The sequence below is a fragment of the Camellia sinensis genome, chromosome 1 (assembly GCF_055761805.1).
Source record: "Camellia sinensis isolate YWXY chromosome 1, ASM5576180v1, whole genome shotgun sequence".
NCBI classification, from domain to species: Eukaryota; Viridiplantae; Streptophyta; class Magnoliopsida; order Ericales; family Theaceae; genus Camellia; species Camellia sinensis.
The window spans coordinates 27,027,971-27,037,622 of record NC_138961.1 but is presented as its reverse complement, the minus strand read 5'-3'; positions in this window follow the sequence as shown (position 1 = coordinate 27,037,622).

Genomic DNA, 9,652 nt, shown 5'->3' with positions numbered 1-9,652 from the left:
GAAAACCTAACTTAATTGTGCCCTTAGTTCATTATTTTGACCATTTTTTGTTTTTGGCTTTTTACTAAAACAAATTTTGACCAATATAAGAGTTAGATTAACATACTTGTTCGATTTTCTGATTTGAAATCATCCAAGTCAGGTTGCGAGCACTGAAAATTTTCCTTTTTTGGGTCCAAAAAATGGTCCAGTTTTGAAAAAAATAGAATAATTTTCAAGAGAATTAGTCAACCTCACTAAAAATCTTCAAAACTGTTTTTGCAAATAGCCATTGCTCAACCAACGTGGAATATATTCTCGAGCTGCACAATCTTATATCTGAATTTGAATTGTCTTGCAGCTAAATCTTCCAACGGTATAGGACAACCGAATTTGAACGAAGATGAGCCAATTTACATATGGATAAGATAGCTGAGTTTGAACAAGGATAAACCAATCAACATGCATGAGCTAAGTAGGCTGAAAATGATTGGGGCCAGACTTCAGGATGAAGTTGTCTACGTATCCCAAACATGAATCAGGCCGTACGTAGTTCGGGGTTGAGATTCACTCAAGTATTAACACTCTTCTTTTACGCTCTAACTTTTGCCAAGGCCACCCTTTCGGGTTTTCAACCTTGCGAGCTATGTTTTTATTTTCTTTTCATTTCTTCTTTTTTCTCTTTTCTTTTTTCTTTCTTTTTTTCTTTTCATTTTTTCATTTTTGTTCTTTTTCTTTTTTTCTTGCTCTAACTTTTGCCTGGGTCGCCCTTCCAGCTTTTCAACCCAGCGAGCCTCTCAAGGATAGAAAAGTTTAACTTATCCATGTTAATTGGCCTTAGGATCTCTAAGCCTTCTGAATCTAGGAGAATGGATACTGTTCGCTAATGATGTAGGAGTCCATCCAATTGGGGTCTCAAATTTGCCCCTAGTGTTACAGATAGGAACTCGATTGTCCTTCAACAATAAACTTTCTTCTCTCCGTTTCACAGATTTAACTTTCCTGCCGGTCTTCATTGGTTTGCAGAATGACCCATCTTTTGAATCTTTGACCACATCTAACATTTTTGCCCCTAGTTCAAGGGCTACTTCTGATCTAACTTTGCAAGCTTCCTTTGACGACATCTGACCTTCTTGCCCCTAATTCGAGGTTTACTTCCAATCCGGCCATATAAACCTTATGTTTTGGTTGATCGTTGAACATTCTGAATTAAAGTTCAAGGTTTAAAAGTAAATGGGTCAAGTCTTGAGGCATAAGAGTGATCCTATGTTGCACAATCTCAAGATCAATTCCATACATGTCTTCGTAGGACCACGCAAAACATTTTTTGAAATCTTTTAAGAAAGTAACTAGTTGCTCACGCTGAAGACAATGTAGAACCAATCTAGATCAAGCCAGGATCCTTCTCAGTACTCATATTAACAAACATGATCTCATTCATTAAGGGCTTAGCATGCCTCTCTTTCTCTCCATTGATCAAATTTTTGCAAATCTTGAGGAATTCCTTCCTCTTTGTTTTCATCATAGTGTTAGAAAAGTTTTGAAAAACTTAGGTCAATGCAATGACTTAAAGGCATAGAAAAGTTGGTGAAAATCTTTGCCGTTTCATTCAGATCTTCTGGCGCAACTGGCTCAATGGTGAAATAGATGCAGAAGAAAGAGTGTAAAAGAAAAACACAAAACAAGAAAGTAATGCCCGAGTTAACACACCCGAAAATCACCAACCTTCGACACAACAAGACAGACTCGATACAACAAGATTGACTCAAAACAACACGACAAGACTGACCCAATACCCAAGTCCGAAAGTAAATTAAACAACATTCACAAATTGCTCAAAACAGTGTGTGCCATCCCCATATCTGAAGTAAACTGAGCGCCATCAGCAGGTGGTTCATCCTCCGATCAAATAGTCACATTATCCCCCAAGTTCATTGATCCAGTGCCGATAGACTTTGTAGGACCTGGTGCACCGATGACCTCGCTGTCAATCAAATCTTGTATTTCATGGCAAAGACGAAAACAAACGTCAGTGTCATGACCTATTTGTTGATGGAAGGCACAGTACTTGGCAGCATTATGCTTAGTTGGAAGGGGATCCGGGAGAGGTCGAGGCTCAAAGGGTTTAAGATGGCCTTGTCCTATAAGGATTTGGAGAGCTTTGGACAAGGTCATGTAAAGCGGGGCAAAGACTCTCTGGCCTCAGGGTTGGTGCTTCGAGGTTTGTGGAGTTATGTTGGATGTACTGGCAAAGGGGTTGGCAAGTACTGACTGGGTTTGACGATCTCTTCTGAGTGTAGGATTGGAGCTGAAAGGGGTGTTTCTAGTATGATAGCCCTTCTCCTGGTTTGCCCCTTGATTTAGAATGCTCTCATCCTGAGTGGCAAAAGCGCTATCGACAGTCTTTGCAACAACTGCGAGCACTTGCAGTTTGTTCAGTCCTTCGGCTTTCAAAGCCTTAACAGCCTACAGAAGGTGTTCATGGGAACCAATGCCTACCTTTACCTTGTTCTTGTCATTTGCTTATACTTTGCCAAGGAATTGGGTCTCTATATTAGAGCGGAGCCCAGTTATTGTCGACATGTCATTACCCAGACTTGAGATAGCTTTAGGTTAGCCTTTTTCAATTGCAACTCGCCCCAAGATTGGGGAGTCGTTTGGCGTGAAATTTCTAGCATGTGATATGGTCGATGATGGAGCCAAAATCCCAAAGGCTAAATCTGCCACTGTTCTCTGAAGATCTTCAATCATGCTCATTAGCTCAGATGTAGTGGGTTCATGGGTTTGAGATGATTGGGGTTCGAGTTCATTTATCATGCACAAGTCCGTTCTTTTTGGGATAAACACCTCAGGCTTGGGTAAATGGGCCGGGGTGATGTATATACTGGGGTTATAGATGGATTGCAGTGTATGGATGAGGTTAAGGTGTGGATGAGGTACTTGGTCATTGTGGTCTTGAGGTGGAGCTATCGTCTGGTTGTCGATGAGATCCTGGACCTCATGATGATGGCGGTAGCAACGATCAGTGCCATGACCGCGCTATTGATGATACACGCAGTATTTGGTGGGGTTATGTCTGGTAAAGAGTGGGTCAGACAGAGGTTGAGGATCAAGGGATTTGAGATACCCTTTTTCCATCAGGACTTTTAGTGCGTTGGTTAGGCTCATATAGAGGCGAGTGAAAGTTCTACCTTAAGCTCGAGTTAGGCCAGCTATTTGTGGGTTGGCATTGGCAAAAGGGTCGACAGTTTTTAGAGTGGCGACGACATTGATTTCAGGGGGTTTGGGAATAGTGCTACTACTAGCATGGGTACTCCCAGCAAAAACCTTCCTTATTGGTTCGCTTGTTTTGGAAATAATCCCTCTGTTAAATGCATTCTCGATCTGAACCCCCAATTCATGCAAACTTTTGAAAGTGAATAGTGGAGCAACTATTAACTTTTGCAACATATCATGCTCAAGGTTCTGCACCACTATCCGCACTTGGTCCCTCTTAGAAGGGCGATTTGTCATCTATGCTACCTTTGCTCTCTACCTTGCAACAAATTCCACAAAAGGTTCTGTAGGATTCTGGTGGGTTGCTTCAAGCTCTTGCGTGGTCATTTCAACTTGGGTATTATAAGAATACTGATCGACAAATACCTCAGCCAATTCTTCCCAGTTCTGCTTCACTTTATCCTCCAACTTGGCATACCAAGTGGCTGTTATACCCGACAGGGTTCTTCCGTACAAAGAGAGTTTTTGAGGCTTAGTCAGACCCATCAGTTTCAAAACATCCAAGAAAAACTGGATATGTACCATAGGACCTCCAATCCTATCGAAACGGTCCATATGTGGCATTTTGAATCTATCTAGAAGCCTTACGGCAGCCTCAGTGTACCCATCATCAATGTCGGGAGTGGAGTTAAGGCCCTGTGCCTTTTTGAATTGCTTCTCAAGGTTCACAATTTTCACTGAGGTCAGATTGAGATCATTGATATCAAGGGGAAAAAGCCCCTCATTAGGCTGCACCAGGGGTCTAAAAACTTGAGCTTGAGCCAACCCTTCTTGGGGATCCGAACCATGCGAATCTTCAACTGGCGGAAGTGGGTCAAAGTTTGGCTAGGGTCCCGAGGCTGGATGTGTGGTAGGTGCCCCAGATGGGCGTTGTATTTTAGCATTGGTCTCATCCTACATGGCGATTCCCTGGTTTAATGTCGCTATCATGGCCACAACTTCTTCCAGACTCTGTGCTATTATGGACCTGCTAAGTTGAACAAAGGTGATCTAACTGGTGGCTGTCGGATCAGTTGAAGCAATGAGCCCTGTCTAGCCCTTCTTTGCCTTGCCACCGGCGAAGGAAACACTGGTTACTCTTTTGAACTGGATCTCCGACCTGACAAAGTCTATCAACACAAGTTCAATGTACCCGGGAGATGGTGGCCGGTCGGCTACTGCTGGTGGCTGGTCGGCCACTCCTTCCCTGATCTTCTTTTTTTGCTGCAACAGAGAGCAAACAGAGGCAAAGCAGTGTATTCTCAAGGAGTGTATGTACTGCTACCCTCCTTATCATTACACAAGTTCAAAGGAGTGCAACCCTTGGCCCTCAAACCATCAACCAAGCATTTTCCATGCATGATGGCTAAGGAACCAAGCTTGTACAAGCTTAATGAGTGCAAAACAAGACTCAACAAAACCAATACCCTATCATGCATGATCAAAGGTGGTGGTAACCAAGGAAAGTGGCACGTTTCATCACTTTGAGTATGAAACGTCCCATTTTTCCCGTGTTCGAATTAACGTCCGATCCGAACACATGCAATGCAACACGTAAGATGCTTATCTTGCCTCTTTTACTTGTCCATTTTTGTTTACTCATTTTACATTACCAATCCATTCTTTAATCGATTAAGTCCAAGGTGAGTAAGGCAAGAGAGAGGTCATGCCTTTGGTTAGTAGAAACCCCCAAGAGAGGATTAAAACCATTAACCATGAACCTCGATCTCAAGCTTAAACACAACCCAAAGGTTAACCAACCCTCAAAGCAAATAAAAAAGTGAAGAAATGAGGGAGGTTGCAGAGATTTAAAGTGTTGAAATGGAGTGCAAAACAACACTAAAGCATGCTTTCAACTCAAAAGAAAGATGATCTTAGCATGAAAACATCAAACTCTTGAAGAAAATTGCACTACAACCATGCCATACAAGCCTCAAATGAATTAACCAGCTGAAACGCCCCAAAATAATCCCATATAACTATTACATCAACCCACTTTCGAAATAAGATGTTAACCATGTACCTTTACATAATTCCAAGTGTTTTACAAAAGTCATCTCACATGCGATTATACATTCATTGACAAACTTAGGGCTGTTCAAAAATCCGTTTAAACCGGTAATCCGGACCAAACCAGATCGAACCGTACGGTTTGGTTCGGTTCTATTAAGAACCGGTTCGGTTTCGGTTCTAAAAATATTGAAAACCGTAAAAACGGTTCGGTTAACGGATTTTATAAAAAAATCACGGTTCGAACCGAACCGAACCGAATATATATATATATATATATGATATTTAATAAATGATATTTAATTGGAATGCCAATCACGCCATTCTTGAGAGAGAACATTTTGAAATACTAGTTCATAAATTCAATCACGCCTCTGTTTATAATAAATGATATTTAATTGGAATGCCAATCACGCCATTCTTGAGAGAGAACATTTTGAAATACTAGTTCATAAATTCAATCACGCCTCTGTTTTAAACATCAGTTATATATATATATATATGATATTTAATAAACATTAGTTCATAAATTCAACTCAATCACGCCATTCTTCAGAGAGAACTCGAAGGGTCTCGACTATTTCTTGGCCTTGGCCTTCAGTTCAGATTCGTCTCCTCGATTCCATCTTCATCTCTTCGTTTCTCTCACACTCTCCTCTTATTTGAATACTACATACCAGTCATGCCATCAACCATCTCTTTCTCTCTCAATCTCATCACAACAGTACCTTCCACCATTGCTACTGTTAGGACCTCCAAATCTGGCCAACTATCTCCTTTAGTATATGATCTTGCCACCAATAGCTTTCCAATACCATCGGCTATTCACTCTTGCATAATCGCAGTACGAAATCAGTGAGTAATTTTTTTATTTTTGTGTTAGGTTTTTTTTTTTTTAAATATATAAATATATTTTGCTTTCCTGTACTGATTCAGAAAATAATCCACACCCTTTTTCTGATATCTATTTATACAATATCTTCTCTTCTAACTAGTATTCATGCCCATATTGGTAACTAACATCCAAAACAGAGTAATTAATATTCAAAACATAACTTGACAGTAGAAATCTTTGAATAGAAATCCTGGTAACATTACATTTTGTCCTCTATTCACTCTTGCATTTTTGATAGAAATCTTTGAATAGAAATCCTGGTAACATTATATCCTATCATCTATTCACTCTTGCATTTTTGATAGAAATCTTTGAATAGAAATCCTGGTAACATTACATTCTATCATTTTAGAAATTTTCTAACTGATAGAAATCTGACAGTAGCAATTTTTAATCAAACCTTTCCTAATCATTTTAGAAAATTTAATCTGACAGTAGCAATTTTCTATTAAAAGTAATTTTTTAATTTTCTAACTGATTTTTTAGAAATTTTTGAAGTTTAGGGATTTTGCTGAGTTAGGGATTTTTTGGGATTGTTATACATTCTGTCATTTGATATATTTGTGTATTTCTGTTTCTTGTTAGATGTCAAGTGTTGAAGAGATTGCAAATCCTGGTAACAGTAGCACCCCTGTGGAGCATAAACTTGATGCTTCTATGTCCTCCTCTAAGACAAAGGTACGTCATCCTGAAGAAAAGAGTAGGAAAGGTTCAGAGGTTTGGCTTCATTTCACAAAAATTTATAAGGAAGGGTGTAAGAAACCTGAAGGGGCTAAATGTAATTACTGTCATAACACATATGCATGGTTAAGTGAGAATGGGACTAGTACTTTGAGAAAACATGTTGCTAATTGCTCAAAGTGTCCTTATAATCATGAGATAAAGAAACAAAAAACTTTGTCATTTCAGTCAGTTAAAGAAGAAGGTTCTGAAAATAGTCTTGGCCTGTGGAAATTTGAACAAGATGCATGCAGAGATGCACTTGCTCAAATGATAGTCAAAGATGAGTTACCTTTTAGGTTTGTTGAACGTGAAGGTTTTCGTCACTTTTGTAGTGTGATGCAACCTAATTTTAGAAAACTTTCACGCATTACAGTGGCAAGGGATTGTGTGACATTATTTAGTAATGAGAAAAAGAAATTGAGGAATTTGTTCATGAAATCAAATCAAAGAATTTGTCTTACTACTGATTCATGGACTTCCCTACAAAATGTTTCTTACATGTGCCTCACAGCACATTTCATCGATAAGGATTGGAAATTACACAAAAGAATTTTAAGCTTTTGTGTAATATCTAGCCACAAAGGTGAGGCAATTGGGAGGGCAGTAGAGGCATGCTTGATTGATTGGGGTATAGAGAAATTGTGCACACTAACTGTTGATAATGCAAGTGCTAATGATGTTGCACTTGCATATTTGAAGAGAAAGTTCTCTAAAAAGAGTGATGCCTTTATTTTAAAAGGTGAGTTTTTTCACATGAGGTGTTGTGCCCATATCATTAATTTAATTGTGAAAGATGGCTTGAATGAAATCAAAGGGTCGGTAACTCGAATTCGTGATGCTGTGAAGTATGTTAGAAGTTCTCCTCAAAGAGAGCAACGTTTCAAGTCATGTGTAGAGAAGGAGAGGATTAATCATAAGAGTTCTTTGTGTTTAGATGTTCAAACACGATGGAACTCTACTTTTCTCATGTTAAATACTGCACTCAAGTTTCAAAAAGCTTTCGAAAGATTAGAAGATGAGGATCCACATTTTTGCTTAGAACTTAATGATATACCTCCTACCACCAAAGATTGGGATGATGCTAGGCATTTTACTTCATTTTTGGAAAAATTCTATGATGCCACTGTTCATTTGTCTGGTTCTTTGTACATTACTTCTACTATGTATTTTACTGAAGTTTGTGCAATTGAAGGTTTCTTATGTGAATGTGCAAAGAGTTTGGATCCTTCTTTAAGTGTAATGGCTATGAAAATGAAGAGCAAGTTTGATAAGTATTGGGGAAAAATTGAAAAAGTGAACATGTTGTTGTTGATTTCTGTTGTGTTGGATCCCCGTTGCAAGTTAAGATATGTCAGTTTTTGTTACTCTGAACTTCATGAAGCTGCCACTGTGATTGAGCTTACAAAGAAGGTAAGAGAGGCATTGAATCAAATTTATGATGAGTATCAAAAGCTTGAATTTGGAATGTGTTCTTCTTCTAACCAGACTTGTGTTGAAGTTGATCAACCAATTAGTGGAGCAAGTAAACAGTTAATGTCTCTCAAATCAAAGTTTCAAAAACATTTGGCACAAGAAGAATGTGATGGTGGAAAGTCAGAAGTGGATAAATATTTGGAAGATGCTTGTGAAAAGGAAGGCCCAAACTCACATTTTGAAATTTTGAATTGGTGGAAGGTGAATTCCTCTAGATATAAAATTCTTTCTCAAGTTGCCCGGGATATTTTGGCCATTCCCGTATCCACTGTTGCCTCAGAGGCTGCCTTTAGTACAGGAGGTCGTGTCATTGACCAATTTCGTAGTTCTCTTACTCCTAAGCTTGTAGAATGCTTGATTTGTTTGCAGGATTGGTTGCGTGCGTCACTACTCTCACTTGAAGTAGAAGAAAATATTGCGGACATTGATGAACTCGAACAAGGTAATATTGATTTGGTATTTTGTTATGAAATTTATTTTGATGTATTGTGCACTTTATTTTAAATTAATGTTATCATTTTTTGCAATTTCAGCTCTAAATGTTGTGTCTCTTAATGTGATTTCTGATTAATGGAGGATGGTTTGGCTCTTGGAAAGTTGGAAAAGAGCACTGTTGCTGTGTTGCTGGGCTGCTAATGTTGCTGGTAGCTATTAATGGTTCCATTTTGTTGCTGCTGGAAACTTGGAATGCGCTCTTTTGTTGCTGTTAAGAGTCTTTGGCTGCTGTATTTGCATCCATATTTGTTGAACTTGTCTTATGTTTTTGTTGTTTTTTATTTGAAAGTTTTTATTGACTGTTTAGAATGTTTAGAATGTTTTTCAATGCTTTTGGATGATTGGATGATTGGATGGTTTCAAATTTCAATGGTATGTAATGGTTATTATTATATCAAGTTTTATTTTTATTAATTGGTTTTTTATAATTTTAATGATATTAGGATTTTATCATGGGTTAAATGTAATTAGTTTGAGTAATTATTTTGCTAATATTAACAATTTATTCTTGTAAATAGAAATTTTTGGAACCGTAAACCAAACCGAAACCGAACCGTTTTTTCGGTTTGGTTCTGGTTCGGTTTTACAAGTGTAACGGTCTGGTCTGGTTCTCAAAATCACAAAACCGTTAGGATCGGTTCGGTTCTTGGATTTTCTCAGAACCGAACCAATCCGGACCGTGTACACCCCTAGACAAACTAATACATGAATCTATAGCATGTAAAATGATTAAATAAAAATGCATAAGGCCCTCAAGGGCTTACAAATTCCAAGGCAATAGTCGATCACACAAAATGATCTCTTGGACCCAAACATATTAGC